This window comes from Dendropsophus ebraccatus, chromosome 10, assembly GCF_027789765.1.
Source record: "Dendropsophus ebraccatus isolate aDenEbr1 chromosome 10, aDenEbr1.pat, whole genome shotgun sequence".
Taxonomy (NCBI): Eukaryota; Metazoa; Chordata; class Amphibia; order Anura; family Hylidae; genus Dendropsophus; species Dendropsophus ebraccatus.
This window is the reverse complement of record NC_091463.1, coordinates 20,273,396-20,295,736: the sequence shown is the minus strand read 5'-3', so window position 1 is coordinate 20,295,736 and position 22,341 is coordinate 20,273,396. Positions and strand designations below refer to the sequence as shown.

Here is a 22,341-nt window from a genome sequence, read left to right as displayed (position 1 = left end):
CTTGCCCAAACAGTAAATACCTGACCTGTCCACGCTCCCGGTCTTCTCTCCTGTGGCTTTAAAGTTGCCTGTCTAAGCTGACAGACCGCTCAGCCAATCACTGGCTGCGGTGGTCCTCAGATAGGCCGCTTTGAAGCTGATGCATGCGGTGCTGGGATGCATACAGAGTGCAGGAGAAGACCAGGTGCATGGACAGGTGAATTACTGTGTGAGCAATCGTCAGCCATCGGCTGTGCATCACTATTACATGTAGCAATGCACTGTGGGAGGCCAATGATTTTAGGTCTGGGCCTAAAGAAACAATCAGCCAATGATCGTTTCATCGGCTGATCGTTGTCTCCATTACACAAAATGATAATCATAATGATAAATGATAATTAGCCAAATCAGCCGGGGTCACGGAACGGCCGGGTGTTCACGTAATGTGAACATAGCCTTATACCAGAGTGTCGCCATACACAATGCCAGTAGTCAAGTTAGTTGTGATGGGAATACCCCTTTAAACAATGGTTCCACAAAGTGCCCAACATAATACAAGAGATTGACCCCTGATAAACAGATATCAATGGGCCCCAAATAACTAACACTGAAAAATGCCCCCTCCTAAATTGGTTTGATTTTCTCTTTTATCTACAGAATAGGGGACAAGTATGAGATTGTGGGGGGGTCCCGACCTCTTTAGAATGGTCGACTTCTCCTTAGTTGTGAGTGGAGCCACAGGTCGGCATGTGACCCGTAACACCATTTATTCTTTATGGGGCCCCAATCTAGAGATCGCTGGGGCATGCAAGCTTATAGTTGTTCTTTTCACTAAATTCTAGAACTTTCTAGATACTTTCCATGCATAACCTGATTATATTAGAACATATTACCCAATTAAGTGAATCGGGGGCAAAGGGAATAGATTTTATGCAAACCCTGCACAAAAATGTAGTATTTTAGGGGCATATCTAGGGGGGGCCAAAGTTCCTGGGTATTTTAGGGGCATGTAATATAATAGACAGATGCTGCCACTTCAGCTAAATTGCCCATAATTTAATAATTGATAAGAAGTGTTGGTGCTTTAATACATAGGAAGACTCCCTCAAGCATGGGGATAACAATGGTGTCCACTTTTCCATTCTCCGCTATTTGGATTAATCTGATTATCGTAGTTGCTTTGATGTTGATATCTCATATTCCGCTAAGTATTTACCCACAAGCTCCTGATTCACATACTGGATCCTCCGACGTATTCAGCTACATACAGCACGCCATATTATATACATACGAGGGGTCTTCTAATGGAGGCTAAGTCTAAAGCCATCACCTTCTAAAAAGCCATTTAGCCATCACTGACCTCATCGGCATCTTCCTCTTACTATTGGACACCATGGACATCATCTCCCCGAGGATTCCCATCATATCGGTGTCATCCACATTACTCAGCTCACGCCATTCACTCAAGGGACCAAAAAACAGATTTTTTTTAATGCATCAGTGAAGCTCATGGTTTAACAGGAGCTACAAAACTCTAATCCTCCGAGCTCCCATGGGCCACATTCTGATCGAGGCGGGAGAAAACCTTTACAAGTTACTTACAATGAAGAAATCAATACAGCACTTTACTCCAAATCCACACTTTGATGTATATCGGGACTCAAGGGTGTAATGCGTTATAAAAGTAGCGAAGGAGGAGGGGGCGCTGCTTGAAAAATCCCTGACTTCTATAACCTAGGGGTGAAACATGACGTTTTGTGCCAAATCTGTAATGGAGCCCCCAATTATACCAGGCCATCGAGAATAGGGGTGTCCTCTTAAGGTTCCATACACCTTAGACTTTGATCGGTGGTGGCTTGGGACATCAGTATAAGGTGTAAGGGGCTCTCCTAACCGTTCAACAAATGAAGTAAGTGGAGATAGGGGCTGGGCGTGATGGAAAATTACTGCCCGACTCCATTGTTCCAGGAGAGAAAAGTCTCTCTGGCTACAACTTTCTCTGACTATGACATAGAGATCACAGGACCATTTGGCCATTCCACTGGTTATACACCACAGAAATAAGGGGGCATAACCTCTGAATTCTGAAATGTATTTTCTCTCTAAATAATGAAGACTTTACCACGGTTTTGAATGTCCATTACAGTGGGACTAAAACGCGTCCTTGCTGGCTAACATATTACTCGTTTTTTAATGGGAACAAAGATGAATTCCAAGTGAAGATAATAGCATGCGGCTTTAGAGTGCCTTAGAGGGGTTATTCAGGATTAGAAAAACATAACTCCTTTCTTCCAAAAACAGCGCCACCCTTGTCCTCAGTTTGTGTATGGTATTACAGCCTAGTTCTATTGATGTGAATGCAGCTGAGTTGCAATACTACACATAACCTGAAGAGAGAGGCGGCGCTGATTTTGAAAGAAAGGTTTACTAATCCTGGTTAACCCCTTCAGGAATGATACTCTTTAATGCCCACCCTTCAGTCGATCAAAGCTTCTCAGTAGGGGGATGGGTTGCGTGGCTTCACATTCACCTGTTTTGAAGCTATTTATCTACAGCTCTTCATACCGTAATAAGATCAGTTCTATATGAAGAGCTTTTGCGGTTTACCATCCGTGTCTGGTAAATGCCTGAATTAGGCAGAACTGGCAGCGTGCCGCTATATTCATTACTGCTGGTGGGTATAGTATTATAATAAATGTGGATAAAACCATGAATCATTACAATGCCTTATGCAAATGACAAACTCAGCACTGCTGCATCTATATGCATATATTAGCATAGGATAAGAACACTGAGAGCTCAGTGTCTAAAACGTGCCAGCTTACTAGCCCCTGCCATAGCCGGTACTGGATGGTATTGACCTTAGCAGCGGCATCACATCATTTCATGTTTCTAATCATGTGAGTTTGCTCTGTTCGTACCCATACCAACTCGTGACAGAGCACACACCGCCATGCTGTGCCTGCAGCTGCAAGCCTCTTTTTTTTCCCCCAACAATGGCACTTCTATCAGGGGTCCTCGAGCTGTGGTTCTTAACCCCTTCACTACCACGACCAGCAAAACCCTGTGCAAGCAATGGTTAAGCCTGCTGTAGCAAACCAGGCTGAAGCGCACGTCGGCATCATAGCTAGCTCCGACCTTCAGTCATGGCAGTGATTAGGTTAATGTGTTTTGCTTGAAGGGAAGCAGCCCTGGAACATGCCCGCCATCACTCCGCTCTTTCCTGGATGTGTAATTGCAGGTTCCTGGAACAGCTCGTGTCTCGTTTCCAAGGGCTGGCCTTAAAAAAAAAGAACTTGGCAGAGAGAACATGTAGTGACTGGTCTGGGGTACTGAGATGGTTTGAGGTGAAGAGAAGCGAGAGGTTTACTACCTGAGCAAGCAAGAACATGCCAGGCACACGCTACCCACCAGCCCTGTTAACCCACACGACTCAATATAAAAAAATACAGATGTAATGCCCCAGGCCGCAACGGTGCGATAAACAGACACCATGCCACTTAAGTCTTCTGCCCTGGTACGATGGGAAACAATTACATTTACTGCCTGTGCAGAGCTGGGATGACGCTACGCCGAAATGCCGTAAGAGCAGTATCAATTATCCCTGTGCCTGAAGGAAACTATGAGCGCAATAAGATTTAGAAAAGTGTTCCAGCATGATCAGGCCATGGGATATTTATAGCAAAGCTCTGCATTTGGCCAACTTTTTGTGTAGGGAGAATTACGAGGAGATTGCGCTGAAGCTCAATCCCTCAATTTTCTCAAAGAAAAGGATCTAATGAAGACGTATCACCAACGCAACACTGAATGAGGAAGAGAAGGGTCCGAGATGTCTCAGGTATCCATTGAGCTCAAGGCAGATGAGAAATCTGCCTATATACTATCAAAGAATCAAAGGCACAACGAATGAGGATGAGAAAGGTCCAAGATGTCCACTGAGCTCGAGGTGGATGAGAAATCTACCTGTATACTATAACACATCAAAGGCTCATTGAATGAGAATCAAAAGGGTCTGAGATGTCTCAGGTATCCATTAAGCTCAAGGCAGATGGGAAATCTGCCTATATACTGTAAAAAAAATTAAAGGCACATTGAATGAGGATGAGAGGGGTCAGAGGTGTCTCAGATGTCCACTGACCTCGAGGTGGATAAGAAATCTACCTATATACCATAAAACATCAAAGGCACATTGAGCGAGTATGAGAAGGGTAAGAGGTGTCTCAGATGTCTATTGATTTGAAGGGAGGATGAGAAATCTGCCCATATACTATATAAAATCAACAGTACATTAAATTAGGAGGAAAAGGGTCCAAGATGTCTAAGGTGTTAATAGAGCTCTGGGTAGATGAGATGTCTACCTTTAGGCCATGTTCACATGGCGTAAGAGACCGGCTGGGTCACGGAGAGGCCAGTCTCTGAAAAGATCATCCCGGCCAGTACTGCAGTACCGGCCGGATGATCTTTCGGGCCGCAGTGTTCTGATGCGGGCGCATCCGTGCGCACCTGCATCAGAACTTCCCACAGCACACTATGAAGCTTGCTGCCGCAGCCGCTCGCTTTATAGTGTGCACTGACATGGTTTTCTACGGCCGATATTCACTGAATAGCGTCAGCAGAAAACTGACGTCAGTTCTTTACGGAGCCACGAGGGATCTCGGCTGGAGCGTATACTATGTGTGTATATTCTGGCCGGGATCCCATAAAGAAACAGGACACATATCTATTCGTAAAAAGTACGACCGTTGTTGCCGATTGCAACAACGGACATACTTTTATGGAAAGATACGGTGTGTGAACATAGCCATATACTGTACTATAAAAAAATCAATGGATGTGAAATCCATATATTGATATATATTTGATATATTGACATACTGTATATAGACAGGTTTAGCCAAGGTGTACGGGAGCCTTTAGCTATTAACTTCTTAGGCCTTATTTACGCATCCCGCAAAGTTTTCACGGATTCCACGGACAAATCCGTGAAACTGATGTGGAATGTCAGCAGTAGCGAAATTAGATGGGGGCATTCACTCCTGGGCCCACACAGTCAGTGCGCTAGTTATTAGCCTCGGCCGCCAGGTGCTGTGCCTGGCATTGCAGTGCAGTGTTATTGACAAAGCGAGGGGTGCATTGGCTCCTGCTCTCTCAATCATTCTTGTGGCCGGAGGTGGAAGCGTTCTGCTTCTGGCCACAAGAGGCTACTTGCTCCCCCAGCGCTACAGAGTGGGGGAGAGAGCTGATGCCGGAAGATGACAGTGCTGCACAGCTGGTAAGTATGGCATCCCCCCCCCCCACCAACTACAGAAGAAGGTGGCTACAGAGGTGTAGGGGTGCACACTACAGGAGAGAATGAGAGGAGGAGGGGTGTAGGGGGAGCACACTACAGGAGAAGATAAGGAGAGGAGAGGAGGGGTATGCTGTGCTAGATCACTGACAGGGCCTAATTTGGGGGTACAGTCTATTGGGGAGGATGCCACGTAGGGTGTATACATATGAACAACATACTGGGGAGATGGGATGCCTACACGTGGTGGAATACATACTGGGGGATGGGATGCCTACATGTGGTGGAATACATACTGGGGGGGTGGGGGGTGCTTACACATAGTGGAATACATACTGGGGGGATGGGATGCCTACATGTGGTGGAATACATACTGGGGGGATGGGATGCCTACACGTGGTGGAATACATACTGGAGGGATGGGATGCCTACACGTGGTGGAATACATACTGGAGGGATGGGATGCCTACACGTGGTGGAATACATACTGGGGGGATGGGATGCCTACATGTGGTGGAATACATACTGGGGGGGGTGCCTACACATAGTGGAATACATACTGGAGGGATGGGATGCCTACACGTGGTGGAATACATACTGGGGGGATGGGATGCCTACACGTGGTGGAATACATACTGGAGGGATGGGATGCCTACACGTGGTGGAATACATACTGGAGGGATGGGATGCCTACACGTGGTGGAATACATACTGGGGGGATGGGATGCCTACATGTGGTGGAATACATACTGGGGGGGGGGGGGGGGTGCCTACACATAGTGGAATACATACTGGGGGGATGGGATGCACATCAGTGAAAAAAGCGGGCACAGATTAATAAACAAATGCAGTCACAGACATTTTTTCACGGATCACAGCTAGTGGACTTAAATCCCAGTGCTTAAAAATCACTGAATGTGTGAATGAGGCCTTAGTAGGAACCAATAGTAAAATCTACTTCACATGGTTATCTATAGGTGTATAGGTATGGTATCACGTGCTGTTGCCACAAAGGTCAGGAAGCAGCATAAACAGCCAGTATATAAATGTAGTGCTGTGTCATGATATCTGAATGCCTTCACTTTACATAGGGGAAGATTTATTAAACTGGTATAGAGTAGAATTGTCTTAGTTGCCCCTAGCAACCAATCAGATTCCACCTTTCATTTTTCAAAGAATCTATGAGGAAAGTGGAATCTAATTGGTTGCTCAGGGCAACTAAGACAATTCTACTTTGATAAATCTCCCCCATAATATTCATTCAGAATTACAACCACGGCAGCGACTAGGCCTCAGATGCTAAAACCTCATATAATACAGATAATTTTTTATTTCTTCATACACAGTAGAATATTTTAGCTCGTTTTCTGCTATTACGGAGGGAGGTAATAGATTATATAAATGAGGAGATTTTTGGCAAGTTTAAGAGGCATTAATAAGAAGCTATAAGACAGGAGCCGAGGAAGGCCATGGCTCCCAGCAGGGAAAAATATGTATATAAATCCTATTTGGGTAGAAAATGTTTTCGAAAATCTGCCAAAAATCCTTCTTTATGTTGTGTAGAACAAAAAAAACTTTACCGAGTTGGTCATAACCTGCAGACGTCCGGAAACGAAATGCACACTACGGCGTAGTTATTGGGTGTAGCCATGGTGAGTGGCGGGACTGGCCTCAGGACCCCCACCTGGCTCTGGGATCTCGACACTGCACACGACCCGGTTGATAGGCTGGCCACTGAGCCAGTCAGTAACTGGGACAGGGTGCCACTCCAGTCACTGATTGGCTGAGCCTCCAGTCCGTCAGCCAGGGCAGGCATTTTCCCTGACGTCACCACAACTCGGGGGAAAATGCCTTCCGACGGGGATCCCGAGGCCGGTCCCGCCACTCACCGTTATCAAATTCCCCTCTGCCCCTGCCGGCTACTGGGTTTTATTAATTAACTTCTTTAACCTTTTAATCCTTAAGACTATGTTTGAACGAGCATAAGACGTGAAAGTTTTGGTTTTTCAGGGTCTGGGTGTAAAGACCCCCCAAAGATCACTGGATAGATCCAGAAGAAGCCCAGGGCTCAATGCTTCACTTACTGGTTGCAGGAGACAGATTTCATTGTATGTCATTTCATCCAGCGAGCTTGGGAGTGAAGCACTTAGCCGAGCACTTCTCTGGGCTCTGTCTAACGACTATTTCTATCTCTATCTAGTCAGTCTAAACCCCCACCATAACTATGGTGCCAGACCTATCTCTCATCCAGCATGGCATATGTGGAAAAGGACTTGATAGTCACTAAACTATAACTATGGAGCACAGTCCAATTTTTTTTTTGGTGACAGTAATTTCAGCCAAATTACATTGTAGACTATTTCCAAAAACATCTAAAGTTTACAGATGGAGCTGCCAGTAATACCCGGCCCCTGTGTATATACTGTTTGCTTTAGGGATGTCCCTGATTCCTCCGGCAGCTGGGAGCCTCTTGAAGACACAATTACGGAAACACAGACCTGGTTCCAATTTCTATAGTAAACAGATGTATTTCTTTAACTATTGAGGGGGTTGATTTCTCTTCTACTAAATGAGGTTCTGCCAAACACACAATTTTAAACGATTTTTAAGGGTTTGTTCTAAGAATTCTTGGGTTATTCCTCAATACATTAAGTCATAAGCTTCCTTTGGTGTTCTAAAAAATTCCTATATGCCCTAAGAGTGTTAAAGGAATGAATAGATCCAACTAAAGCAAATGTGTGGAAATGGGTGGCAAGGAACCAAGGTCGTCCCTGTAGCCAGAGGTCATGGATTTTATTCCTATAAGGTCACCATTTGGATAACATCTGTACGTTCTTCTTGCATTTGAGGAAGTTCCTCTGGATTTTCCAGTAAATAAATCAAAATTTGTTACAGGAACTAAAAGGAGATGGATAACCTCACCATTGATGGCAGGTCCCTCTGGAGGTCTCAGTGTCTGCATATGGGGCATCACAATGTTCTGAAAGGGTACATGGGCACCTATCTAAACCTGGGCCATACTATTCATTATTTACAGGGGTTGGCCCTGGGGTTGGACTGTACCAAGACCTGTCGGGGCTCATCATTTTTTATTAATGTAGAGCAGCAATTGCATACCTATGAGACATCCAAAGGTAGGCCATGTTTATGAGCCACAGGACCCTGTCCCTGTCCACTTTCCCTTCATGATATCACCTATGGTGGTCATCATGAGACAATGCCTTTAACAGCGCTAGTTCTCGATGTCTTCCAAGGAAGCCCTGTTAGAGGTCCAAGCAACAACAATTCAGGAAACCCCAGAAGGGAAACATTTTAGAGCGAAAAGCTCTTTTACATTGCCCAACGCCAAACAATAGACAGGCACCGATCGCGTAGATCCGTGCTTGTTTACAAAGTCTACACACAGGTCGAACATCTGATCTAGCGACTGTTTGTGCAGCCCTTTACTGCAATCAACTTTCGGTTGCACATCCCCTATTCTATGGGGATATGCATCCGGCAGACAATCATTCTTTGAAGGATCCAAATGACCCAAGGGTTTCATTTCACTCAATCATTGGTCCTATGACACAGGACAATGTGTGTTGGCCCCTCGTGTAATAAGACCCTAAGAGTTGAGTAGACAATCCCTTTAAAGCTGGTGAAACTATCGTCCATGATTAAAAGAAGAGATCTCATTCCCTTCCCGTTTCCTATAACACAAGCCAGGAGTTGTAGACATGCTTGGGTGATTCCAGCCCAAATAGATGGGGAGCTGACTTTCATGGGTGACTGTCCAAAGAAAAGCTTATGCAGTAATGTCGGTCTGGCACCATCACAGTTGGCATTGTAGAGGGCAGGGCAGGAGTTGTAGTCCTGACTAATAAGAAGCATCTGTGTGGCGATCACAATAATACTTCCCGTCCTTCACTTGAGAAGAACACAAAGAGAAACAGGAACAACCACTGCCTACAGGATTCTGCAGGTCATAATCTCATTTTGCCGGGGGCTATACTTTACTGCTGCAGCTGTTGCTGGAATAAAGTATAAAGCTCGTACAGTGGCCGGACAAAGTGAGTTTTTTCCAATGTGGTTTGTAAAAATTCCAACTAGGTGACGATTGATACGGCCATCACACAGGGGTCAACCTGCTTTTCACAATGCATGAAGGTTCAATCTGACTATCAGATGTAGACTATCACATCATAGTCACCTACCTGACCAATGCCTTCAATCATGACCAACACATTGGAAAACGAAAAATTTGGAGGGCATTGCCCAAAAAGTTGATGACCAATCCTTGAGGGTGTGTTCACATGTTCAGGTATTTGATTGCAGTAATTGAATAAGAGGCCAGATCACTAATGGAGGACTCATATAAAGGAAAGACCCAGCCTCCTTTTTGGTGTCGTATTTAATAATTAGAAACCTGACATCTGAACATGCATCTTAATATGAGAACCAGAGGGTCGATCAGCTAATCACTAATAATTCTGCTTCTGAGGCCTCTGGCCAAATTTGGACCTGTAGCGATCGGCTGAACTTGTAGTTTCTACTCATTTTACCTGCAGTGACCGCTACAGGGGAAAAGTGGTATGAAATGTGGCCATTTAGATTGACGGGGTTATCCAGGATTAGAAAAAGCACCGCTAATTTCTTATAAAACAGCACCTCTGCAGGTTGTGTGTAGTATAATAATTTAGCTATATTCACTCCAGTAAAACTGAGCTGCAAAGCCTACATCTAAACTGAGGACAAGAGTGGTGCTGTTTTTGGAAGAAAGCGGCCATGTTTTTAATCCATGGACAGGCCATTTCTGCCAAAGAAGAGTCACTTCTTGTTGGTAGCTCTTCTCTCTTGCATACAGGTTGGTCCTGAGTGGGGGACCTGGCTCGATGATGTCTAGATACCCTAAAGAACCATGTGGTTAGTGACATGACGCAAACTCTTTAAAGGGAACCTGTCATCACTTTCATCATCATCATGTCATGCTGCTTGAACCACTGGTCACCAAGGTTTCCCCACCCCACCGGCCATGATTCATAAATGTGTCTCTGTTTGTTTATAGGGAAAGATCTATCAATTAAAGCTGGTGGGGCAGGAAGAAGCCAGCGGGGACCACCCAGGTGATGTGATTCAGGCAGCATGAAAATGATGACAGGTTCTCTTTAAGCCATGGATCAGTTCCTTTCACAGCCAAAGATGTTTATTTCTCAGCAACTTCCTCCCCCACACCTCCCCTACAAATGGAGCATGTGGGAATGTCATTTCAGAAAGAGGTTTCAGAAAGTGGACACCCCCTTTTAGCATATTCACTATGTACGAAGTGCAGGAGTTGTTGTTTCGGTAACCACTTCGTAAACTGGATACAAGACCCATCCAGATGACTGGGACTGGGAATTCCCATAGAATGAGGGGAAGCTCTGGTAGACAGCACAATACATGGCATGCGTAATACGTCTTTAAGAATCCACCATAACAAGAAAAAAAAGACATTGAAGAATTCATGAGACATTTAAGAATGAGGGAAGGACAAACCAACAGGGAGGAGGTTACATCTGACTCGTAACAGAGCATCATCTGTGATCTCCGTCTTAAAAATACAATTAGATATCCTATTTATAGGGGTCTAGTCTATAACGTGGCTCCTTCATGGAATTGTCTGAGGTCAGTCGCCCCCTAGGCTATCCCCCCTAAAATTCCATTCAGTGGTTTAACCACTGCATCACATCCCGGCACAAAGTCTCCTTTATAAAATCAGCCTGGAAGCAGAGACTGGGCAGGAATCTGCGAGAAGCTGTTACATCCCTACTTGTGAATCAAAAGCTTTACAGAGCATGGAAAATGTGCTGATCGCCTCCGTACTAGAGAGAGGGAGGAAAGCAGAGACAGAGAGAAGAAGGAGGGAGAGATCTAGGATAGGGAAGAGGGGAGAAAGGGTGAGTGTTGGGGTCTCAGCTCTTCCTTTCCATGACCAGACCTATGCAGCCTATCCTAACCACTGCATACCTTGAAAACCTTGGTAGAATCTGGAGTCACATTCAATTGATGTGCCTCCATTGACAAAAATTAGTTGAGTACCAGTAGTCATTGACCGCCCGTCTTCTAGTATCAGTCCTGATACCGGTGACAACCTTGATGCAATGGAGTTGTTAGACTATGAAGACAAGACCTTGACTAAGGGGAGATTCATTCTGTAGAAAGCTCTCGATACCCGTCATGGAAAAGCCTTATTATCCTCTGACTTTTACGGTAAACATTTCCAGGCATATGACAGATCCAGGAAGACATCTTCCCAGCATCATCACACCACCACATTTATGGAACTAATTTTAACTTCCTGGCAAGCACAGCAACGTATTTGGTTCATCCATATATATATAGTCATGATTTCACTTGGATTCCCCGATTGGTATTAATTGTTTACCCAGAACAACATAATGTTTGCCCAAACACCCACATAGACGAACATCAACACATTTCCATGAGGTCGCCAACAATCCTTCTTCTGGCCAAAGCAATTCTGACTAACTCTCCTGTCTTGACTTGACCGCTTTATCTGTACACATATTGTAAATTTGGGGCGATGGTGGAGGGGCCAAAAACTCCACACTGTGTGTGGTTAAATTCAGCTCAGGGATTTACAAAATCTATTTGGTACTGTGCCCAAAAGAATTCCGTGGTGCCCTGTCTGCCTCGGATAAATTTAAAAAATCCTATAAAACAAGTCAGGGTGGACAGAAGACTTGGAAATATTAATGGAGTAATGTCATGTAGTATATGAATTGACGCATGTTACGTTCTATGGGTGATACTTTCCCAACACCTACGGTAAGAAGTTTTGGTGTGATGGTCCGGTCTACTCCCACTCCCTGTCCTAAAAACAGAATCTATTAAATGTTACGTAAGGGATTTTTAGTCTTAGTATTTTCTTGTTTTTGTGGGTTCTTCCATCCATCGGTGCAGTAAACCCGACTACATCTGTGCATCCTTCTCCATTCCTTTGCTGCGCTCGCCTCCCCCTAGCCGTGCTGTTTCCACAAACCCTTCCAGCGAAGGAGGACTTCCTTGCAGTTCCCTTGAGCCCCACCGCCCACTCCAGATGCAGACGGCGAGTCCCAGTATGGCAATGTCTTACCTGGCAAGATGGGGTAAAGTCCACTCTTAAGCCCAGTCGTCCTGGTACAGACGAGGAAGGTTTTGGATGATCAGAAAAGGGCGAGGGAACCTGCCTCCGTCTTTTCCCTCTTGTCTTTGCACGCTGGCAGGCAAGCAAGACTTTTAATGATTTCCAGCACAGCTTGGCTGCTGTGTTTCCTCTTACAAAAAAAAAAAAACGAGAAGCAAGCCCCTGTCCCTCCCTCCTCTTCTCCTTCCATCACTCCCCAGTATCCTCCTCCCAGTACACGTGCAAGCTGTGTACAACCTGAAGCCCAGCCTGCTGCTCCATACTGGCTGATGTGGGATTCGGGGAGGGGTTTCATAGTACCAGAGGCCTGGGTTGATGTCAGGTTACACAGGAAAGTGGGGGCCTGGGGATTTCATTTTCACGACTGAGCCTGTGTAATGATCATCTTCAGGAATGAGACAGAATTAACTCCTGCATTCCTGCTGGGGCCTTCTGGGTAAGCAGGATATATGTGTCAATCAAGTTTTTGGGGGAATGTTTTGAAGCCAAAAAAAATAAAAAATTGCATTGATTAATGCCGATATAAAAGTGAATTTTTGTGTTAGTAGGGCGTATAGAGAATAAAGCCAATATCGGCCATTCATCGGAATTCATTTACTGAAATTGGAGCAGGTCAATCATACACACAGTGATGTCACAGCATAAAGATGACATCACCGCAAAGGAATTTATTGGTCATTAAGGTCGATTTTGGTGACTGCGGGTGTTTCAACGTGTCTTATTCTTCGAGGGGAGAGAAGGATCAGGCACATCTTATTTCATCTGCCTAATTCCTTTTTCAGGTTAATAAACTGCTACCAAGGCAGTCTGACAATGGTTCACGGAGTATATGATTGCTCATATGTCCCAAGCATTTATGTGTATGGACGGATTGGGAGAGAAAGCTGTAGACCAAACTGTCATCCAACAGCTACAATATACAAGGATAATGTGCACTGTGATGTCACAGCTGTGGGATAATGTACTCTACTATATAATAGTAGAGGGAAACTGTGCACAGTGATGTTACAGCATCAGGAGAGTTCACAGTGATGGTCTACCCAGTGAAGTTAAAACACAGGAATTATGCAAATAGTGATGTAACAGTATATGGCGATTGCACATAATGACATCATAGCACAAGAAGGAATGCAAAAAAAAAGCTGATATGTACACAGTGACATAAGGCATAGGGGAAATCCGTATGATGTCATAGTGCAAATATAATGCATCTTATGATGTCAGAGTACATGCATAATGCATAGTGATGCGACAGTACTGAGCTATAATACAAAAAGTTCTATTGAAGTAGAGACATTGGGGCCTATTTATCATTTACGCAATTTTTTTGCACTTACGCACTTTTTACGTGCTGCGCAAAAACTCACAACCTTGCTCAGGTACGCAGGCCTTGATGAATCTGCACTTTTTTGTGTTTACGCAATTTTCAGCAGTTTCTTCGACTTGAAAATTGGCTAAAAAAAACTAGAGTCTGCATTTTTTTTTTTTGGAACAAAAAGAAAAAAATATTCACACATGATAAATCTGGCTAAAAGGTAGCTAAGTTAAACCACGGCCCCTTCTGAGCGAAAGATTTCAAATATGGTGCAGCCGGTATAAACTGCTGAAAAATCGGGCAAACTGCAGAATAAATGATGTGTAAAAGTTTTACACCCTGTGCAAAAACACAAAATACGCCAGAATATTGGCACAAAAAGAATGATAACTATGCCCCATAATGTACACAGTAGGGAGCAATACAAGCAAACAGGCAGCTCCTAACCAAGTGCAGGCAATGTAACTTTCCTTTACAGATTTTAAATATTGGAAGACATGAGATTTTAAAATAGAAGTAAATTTCAGATCTATATAACTTTCTAAAACCAGTTGATTTGAAAGAAAAAAGATTTTCGCTGGACAACCCCTTTAATACTAACTACTTTTGAATATAGATGGACTCCCTTATTTGTTGGGTCCCATAGTGGCCGCTGTGTATGGCACCTAGGTTACCCATAGTTTCTATCCTATGTGCCCAATAGACCAGGGTTGTGACCATGTTGGGGGACTTAGAATTTTTTTGATAGATCATAAAACAAACTCTTGAAAAATAAAAATATATTTGGTCCCACTGCTTCTAATAAAGTTTTCGGTGATCATTTTCAATCAGCAAGTAAATTCTGAAAAGGGGCTACAACCCCCATCCCACTCTCTCAGTCTAAAATTGACTCCAGCCTTAGCGTGAACCTGGAAGATCTATCTCCTCGCGTCACTCCACGCAGCCAATCTCTAGATTGTTCACAGATGTAAAGACCACTAAAGTCATCTAAACTAACCGAATCCATCAAGGACCCCATGTAATTACATACCGCCTGCCCCCAGAAGGCTTTGTCCAGTTTTAATAGCAATTGCAACCTCTGTGTGTAGAATACTTACTCGGCAAGATTATATACATCAGCACTAAAAATATTCTATTTAAATAAGAAAATCCTGAATTATCCTGAAGGGTTTGACATTGCGGCTCCGCTCTATCATTGGTGGCCAATTTACCAAATTAATGAAACATGGTATACAAATAATTTATAAAGAATAATGTAGTATTTAAAGGGGTACTCCAACATCAGGTTAAAAATAAACATGCTGTAGGAGAAGCATATAGCATTGCTTACCTGTCTGCCAACACCGCTCAGTGTACAGGAGCAGGGACCAAACAAATCAGAAAAGAATGACAAAATGTTTGAATTTGAAATTTAAATTTTTTTTGTGAAACTCGGACAGAACCCAATTCGTACCAAATTAATTAGGTAATCTCTGGATGTCAGTATAAGGGATCACAACCAGAGGAGTACACAGAATGGGCTCACAAGAGGTCCATGTGTATTTAATAGTCCATTTAGTGTCAGTGTGTCGATTATAGGAAGTCATCTGCATCATTTCCAGGGGGAAGTTACTAAACTTTTTATCCATAAAAGTCAATAAAAAGTTGAATTATTCACTGTGAAAATCCACCACATCCATGGTGGAAATCTGCCACATCCATGGTGAAAACTAGCCACATCAATGGCGAAAACCTACCACATCCATGGCTAAATTATGCTACATGCCTGGTGAAAAGCCACCACATCCATGGTGAAAATCGACCACATCCATGGTGAAAACCCTCCACATCCATGGTGAAAACCTACCACATCCATGGTTAAATTATGCTACATCCCTGGTGAAAATCCACCACATCCATGGTTAAAATCCACCATGTCCATAGTGAAAACCCAACACATCCATGGTGAAAACCCACCACATCCATGGTGGAAATCTGCTACATCCATGGTGAAAACTAGCCACATCTATGAATTAAAATATGCTACATAAAAGGTTAAAGCCACCACATCGATGGTGAAAATCCACCACATCGATGGTGGAAATCCACGATATCCATAGTGAAAACGCTCCACATCCATGGTGAAAACCTACCACATCCATGGTTAAATTATGCTACATCCCTGGTGAAAATCCACCACATCCATGGTTAAAATCCACCATGTCCATGGTGAAAACCCAACACATCCATGGCGAAACCCCACCACATCCATGGTGGAAATCTGCCACATCCATGGTGAAAACTAGCCACATCCATGGCGAAAACCTACCACATCCATGGTTAAATTATGCTACATCCCTGGTGAAAATCCACCACATCCATGGTTAAAATCCACCATGTCCATAGTGAAAACCCAACACATCCATGGTGAAAACCCACCACATCCATGGTGGAAATCTGCTACATCCATGGTGAAAACTAGCCACATCGATGAATTAAAATATGCTACATAAAAGGTTAAAGCCACCACATCCATGGTGAAAATCCACCACATCGATGGTGGAAATCCACGATATCCATAGTGAAAACGCTCCACATCCATGGTGAAAACCTACCACATCCATGGTTAAATTATGCTACATCCCTGGTGAAAATCCACCACATCTATGGTTAAAATCCACCATGTCCATGGTGAAAACCCAACACATCCCTGGTGAAAATCCACCACATTCATGGTTAAAATCCACCATGTCCATGGTGAAAACCCAACACATCCATGATGAAAACCCACCACATCCATGGTGGAAATCTGCTACATCCATGGTGAAAACTAGCCACATCGATGAATTAAAATATGCTACATAAAAGGTTAAAGCCACCACATCCATGGTGAAAATCCACCACATTGATGGTGGAAATCCACGATATCCATAGTGAAAACCCACCACATCCACGGTGAAAACCCACCACATCCACGGTGAAAACCCACCACATCCACGGTGAAAACCCACCACATCCATGGCAAAAACCTACCACATCCATGGTTAAATTAAAGTGCATCCATACTGAAGACCCACTACATCCATGGTGAACATCCGCCAAATCTATGTTGAAAATCCACCACATCAACAGTGAAAATCTGCCATATCCATGGTGAAAACCCACCATATCCATGGTAAAAATCCACCACATCGTACATTCTGGGAACCCACCTCATCCATGCTGGAAACCCACCCCATCCATTCTGGGAACCCACCACATCCATGCTGGAAATCCACCACATTCATTGTGAAAATCCACCACAGAAATTGGCATGCTACGGATTTCAAAGTCTGCCCCACCGGTGAATTTCAGTACATTGCATGGCTGGGACCTGTGGCCGTACCCTAAGGTGCCCGGTGTATAATACAGTAATAGAAGCAAGTAACACAGCTAACCTACTGCCCCCTTGCCTCAATCTATCCCCCAAATAAAGTCACCTAATGGAGACGCACAATGAAGCCTTCACAATACAGAGCGAGAACTGAATAATAATTTCAATATCTGATCCAGACAATTATTTACACGGATCTTGATATTTTCTTTTCTAATCTCAGGATTGAGAAAAAAAAGAGTCTTTTGTAAAGCGACAAGAGCTAATTCCTTATTATTGGCCTCTCGCCAGCCGTGATGAAAGGAGTAGTAGCGAGACGGTTTCTGTGATTTCTGAGAAATGACGAAGACTTCGCAGGACAATCCGAGGAAGTCGGGCCGCTTCTGGCCAAATGGGATATTTTGTAAGGGTTACAGAAAGGGCACGGTATTTGTGGGGAATAAATAGGAAAAGTAGTTGGGACATACCACTGTGCATTATAAATTGTCCACTAACATAATATTGGCACGGCTACCCTGAAGAAATAATACAAGCCATTCATACAAATGACACACCAGGTGCGGACGCCAACAGAATCTTAAGAACCTGCAATTTCCTGTGACTTGATAAACTGTGTCCCCAGGCAACCTTTAAAGGTGAATACGGCCGGGCCTGTAATCATATAATGCCTGCCCAATGAAGTCATCAACCACAGATCAGGACAAGCAGGCTTTTGTTGCTAGGTGCTTAAAGGGGTTATCTCACTTTGATGAGATATGGCTTGGATATGTCATCAATGTCCAGTCTATGACCTTCGCCAATTGCTGCCAAAGGTGAAACTTATATTTCATGTAATTTTAGGTAACTTTCAGGGTAAGCTGTCCTAAGTGTGTACATGAGGAGCGGCGCGATTTGTTCATTATATAACGCATATATGACATTCTACCAGATGTCTGCTCTGTAGGCCCCATCTCTAATTTTTGAGTTGTCCCTGAGCTAGTAAGTGATACCTAGCCTCCATGGTGTCTTCCATAAATTGCACATACAGAAGAGGTGGCCATTTAAGACTCCCTACAAGATCTGGGGGGGTCAGACTGGGATCTTAAGATTGGAGGTCCTGAAATTCTCATCTGAATGTTATGGCTGGCCGAGTATGCAGTCTGAAGATAGACAAACACTATACTCAGCACTGGTAGTGCTGCGGAAGTCCCTTTCTTTAGACCCCAGCAGTCCAACCCTCTGATATCATACACAATCACCCTGGGATAGAGGATCCATCTTATTGGTGGCACAATCCTAAAGTGCCTTGACTTCGCCTCATAACATGTTCCTGGGGTTCTCAACCATCATGTGTAGTGTTGAGCAGACTTGACGAACTGTTCGGCCTGGGTTATATCCATGTTTTCCAGGACTCCCTAGGGCGTCATCCAACTTCTCCAGGAGTCAAATGCCAAGTGTCCGGATTCGGAGAATGTTGCTGGACCCAAACAGTTCAACAAGTCTGCTCAACACCAATCATCTGTCATTTAGCATTCTGTTGTCTCTTTGATATTGGAAAGAGGCAATTGGGTCCCATGTGTTACCAGAACCGAGGTGATACTGCAACCTCCATAATCCCAATATTTACAACATGGCTGCAGCACTACGTAGGAGCCATGACCCATTGTGTCCTGTCAGCTTTTTTTAAGAGCTACATGGTTGGCATTATATGTCACTTTAAAAAAATTTTTTGACGTGTCTAGAGATCGAGTCCATCCGAATCCGAACTTTCGGCATTTGATTAGCGGGGGCTGCTGAACTTGAATAAAGCCCTAAGGCTATGTGGAAATCATGGATATAGTCATTGGCTGTATACATGTTTTCCAGACAACCTTAGAGCTTTATCCAAGTTCAGCAGCCCCAGCTAATCAAATGCAGAACGTTCGGGTTCGGATGGACTCGAACCTGAACCTGGTTCGCTCATCTCTAGACGTGTCACATAGATATGGGTTATTGGGTATTCGGACCTTTGTTGACCATTAGATAGAGATGAGAAAAGTGTGACTGAGACTTACAATGGATGATGTCTCCTGCAGCAAGATGGGGAGCATGAGGGAGAAGCCTTTGGCCTGCATCCGATCGGAGGGAGCCTGCAGTCATCTAACCAAAACTTTTGACTTATCTGTATGTCATGTCAATAATTTCTTAAAGTGACAGAGACACTTTAATCCATACAAAGGACCAGTAGTTGGCACTGGTTTGATTAACAACCAGTGGAGTTTGTATGCTCTTCCCTTCTCAGAATCACGAAGGTACCATGGGTTCTCGTTTCTGTATATATATGTAAAACACCACATAAGGGGCATGTTGGGAAACGGTCATCTTACATGTCCCAATATGGTGCTGTGCAAGGATGCAGGCCATCACCAGTCACCTTCAGAAGGCATGAGTAATCAAGTGGCCGGGCTGCACCAACAATCACTGCATCCTTTGTGCGGCCAATGAACTATATTTAGCATTTAAACGGGTCCTACACTTTTCTTAAACCTGTGCAGCAACCACTAGGTTATATCCTTTACAGTTACACAGTACTTGCATAAGAAGTATAATGACACTCTTGTATCACAGCTTCTTCCCTATAAAGACACAGATAGACTTGTATAGGATGTAGCTCATTTATGGTAGGCTGAGAGAGTAGGACCTCTAGGCATCTGGGGGCATGTTGTTTTATAAACTACTAAGCAATGTTAGGTCTCATAGTGACTCCATAATAAAAGTGCAACATTACGGGAGTTGTTGGGTTTAGTGCTCCCATTGATGGCACTTGGGGGCTGTGGGACACTTGTGTTGGGTGATTGAGGCAGGAGCGGTGTTCCTGTTCGCTGTTTTTCCATATTAGTGTCCATTTTTTCAGGTGGGAGCCAGTTGCCCCGGGTGTCCTGTGATGGATCTTGTGGCAAGGTAGTGTCTACAGAATAGGGTTAGCTAGGGGCATATATACTGCATATTGGAACCATTTATGGGGCAATATCAACTATGGCAGAAGCAGAAGCAGCTTTAGGTGCATAGGGTGGTGTTCACATTTTATTAGGAGATTGCTGGCAGATGTGTCATGGCTTTGTGCCACCCCAAGAGATCCAACAACTGGCTGGGGTTGGCTCCGTAGAGGCCAGGTAGGTACTACTATGTGGCCATCAAAGGAGTAGACAGATCAGCGATAATCATTGAAATGAGCTAAACTAAGCTCTAGCTCCAGACGGGGTCAGACTAGAGTACAAAGGCCCAGGCTCCGACACAATAATGGAACCCTGTGCAGCAGAAGACACCCACTTGCATCTGACACTGGAGACCATCACTATTTTTATGGGTTGATTCACAAATAACCTGTTAGATCTTAATAAGGGTGAAGTTTGGATTTTGGCAGCTGGCGGTAAAAATAGAAGCATTTCCTGACACTAATATGCATGATTATACTGCATCTCATATCGCGGGCACAGTACTTAGCGCTCTACAGAGATCGTTCATTCATTCACTTCTATTCTTGCCGGAGTACAGCTTGCTTTGTAATTTTCCTACCACGGGCACAAACATACACATTAAGGCCAATTTTGTCAGATGGTAATTAACCTGCCAGTATGTTTGTGTGGGAGGAAACGGAAGCACCCAGAGGAAACCTACATGCAAGTACATACTAACCGGCTGCATCAAGACCCACAGGTCCGGGCTGGGAAAAATAACCCTTGTGGCACCAGGAGAATGTGCATGATGATTGGCTGTAGGAGACGCTGTTCTGGGCATAGCATGTGTGTACTGTAGAGCCTAATGCAGGAGTGTACAGGAGTACCTAATGCAGGGGTGTACTGGAGGGCCTAATGCAGGGGCGTATGGTGTCCTACAAGGGGTGTTGCAGTTGTATACAACCTTCGCAAAAGTCTGTACCTATTGTGTTATTTTGGCGATGAAGTTCGCCACTAGATGTCACTATATTATGTATTATGCGTATAAAAGCTGCACAGCTGAAGGATTGTAAAGGGTTATTGTTTTGGTGTTTCACCTGACTGTAGACCAGTAGGAGATCTGCTCTCTTCTTTCCTATCATGTCCCCCTCTTTCTTCTACTATTGCACTATTCACCCACTCACAGTGCACTATACACACTGGGGAGGAAGTTAGTCACATGGGTGGAGGAGGAGCAAGATCTTTCATTCTGGACAGTTAGAGGAAGGACACACGCTAGATAGCTCTCCACAGTCAGGGGCGCCGCAATCATGAGGCGACCTGAATCGTCTGCCTCAGGCGGCGCCACTAGCTGTCACCATGGGGGCGGCATTCAGTGGCAGATTATAATATGAGCGGTTCTGCGGCCGCCCACATTATAATCCGCCACTGACTGTACCATGTACTGGAGCCCCCCCGCCCCCGGGCAGTATCTGTAATGAGATGCTGTGAGCGGGGGGGACTGTATTCATAAGCGCCGCGCTGTACTAAATCAGCCGCGCCGTGCTGATACTACAGTGCGGCGCTTATGAATACAGTCCCCCCCGCTCCCAGCATCTCATTACAGATACTGCCCGGGGGCGGGGGGGCTCCAGTACATGCATTCCACGTCCGTGATCCGTCAGGATCACGGAACGTGGGAATGCAGCCTTAGTCCCCCGGCTGATGCGCGGCTGCCGGAGGTGTCCCATCCTGTCCCCGGCAGCGCGCGCATCAGAGAGATCCCCGTGCGCCGGAAGTCACAGCCGCAGGCGCATGGGGAGATCTGTGATGCGCGCGCTGCCGGGGACAGGACGGGACACCTCCGGCAGCCGCACATCAGCCGGGACCAGACCAGAGAGGCTCGACGGGGGAACGGAGGGCAGGTGAGTTGTGTGCTGTTTTTTATTTTATCTGCTGTGCAGGGGGGGGGGGGGAGAGGGGGACCATCTATAAGGGAGGGGGGAAAGAGGGGGACGATCTATAAGGGAGGGGGGAAAGAGGGGGACGATCTATAAGGGAGGGGGGAAAGAGGGGGACCATCTATAAGGGAGGGGGGAAAGAGGGGGACGATCTATAAGGGGAAACCATCTATAAGGGAGGGGGAGAGGGAAGAGGGGGACTATCTATAGGGGGGGGAAGGGGACCATCTATAAGGGAGGGGGGAAAGAGGGGGACCATCTATAAGGGAGGGGGACGATCTATAAGGGAGAGGGAAGAGGGGGACCATCTATAGGGGGGGGAAGGGGACCATCTATAAGGGAGGGGGGAAAGAGGGGGACCATCTATAAGGGGGGGGCATCTATA

At 44.9% G+C, this 22,341-nt stretch overlaps 1 protein-coding gene across 1 annotated transcript in view; it reads right to left on the bottom strand.

Moving 5' to 3' along the window:
- DUSP9 (dual specificity phosphatase 9) overlaps positions 1 to 12,547 on the bottom strand; it is a 45,983-nt gene extending 33,436 nt beyond the window's left edge. Inside the window, exon 1 of the mRNA XM_069986234.1 lies at positions 12,384 to 12,547. The gene's annotated coding sequence lies outside the window, so the exon portion shown is untranslated. The remainder of the gene's footprint in view (positions 1 to 12,383) is intronic.
- Between the last annotated feature and the right edge of the window lie 9,794 nt (positions 12,548 to 22,341).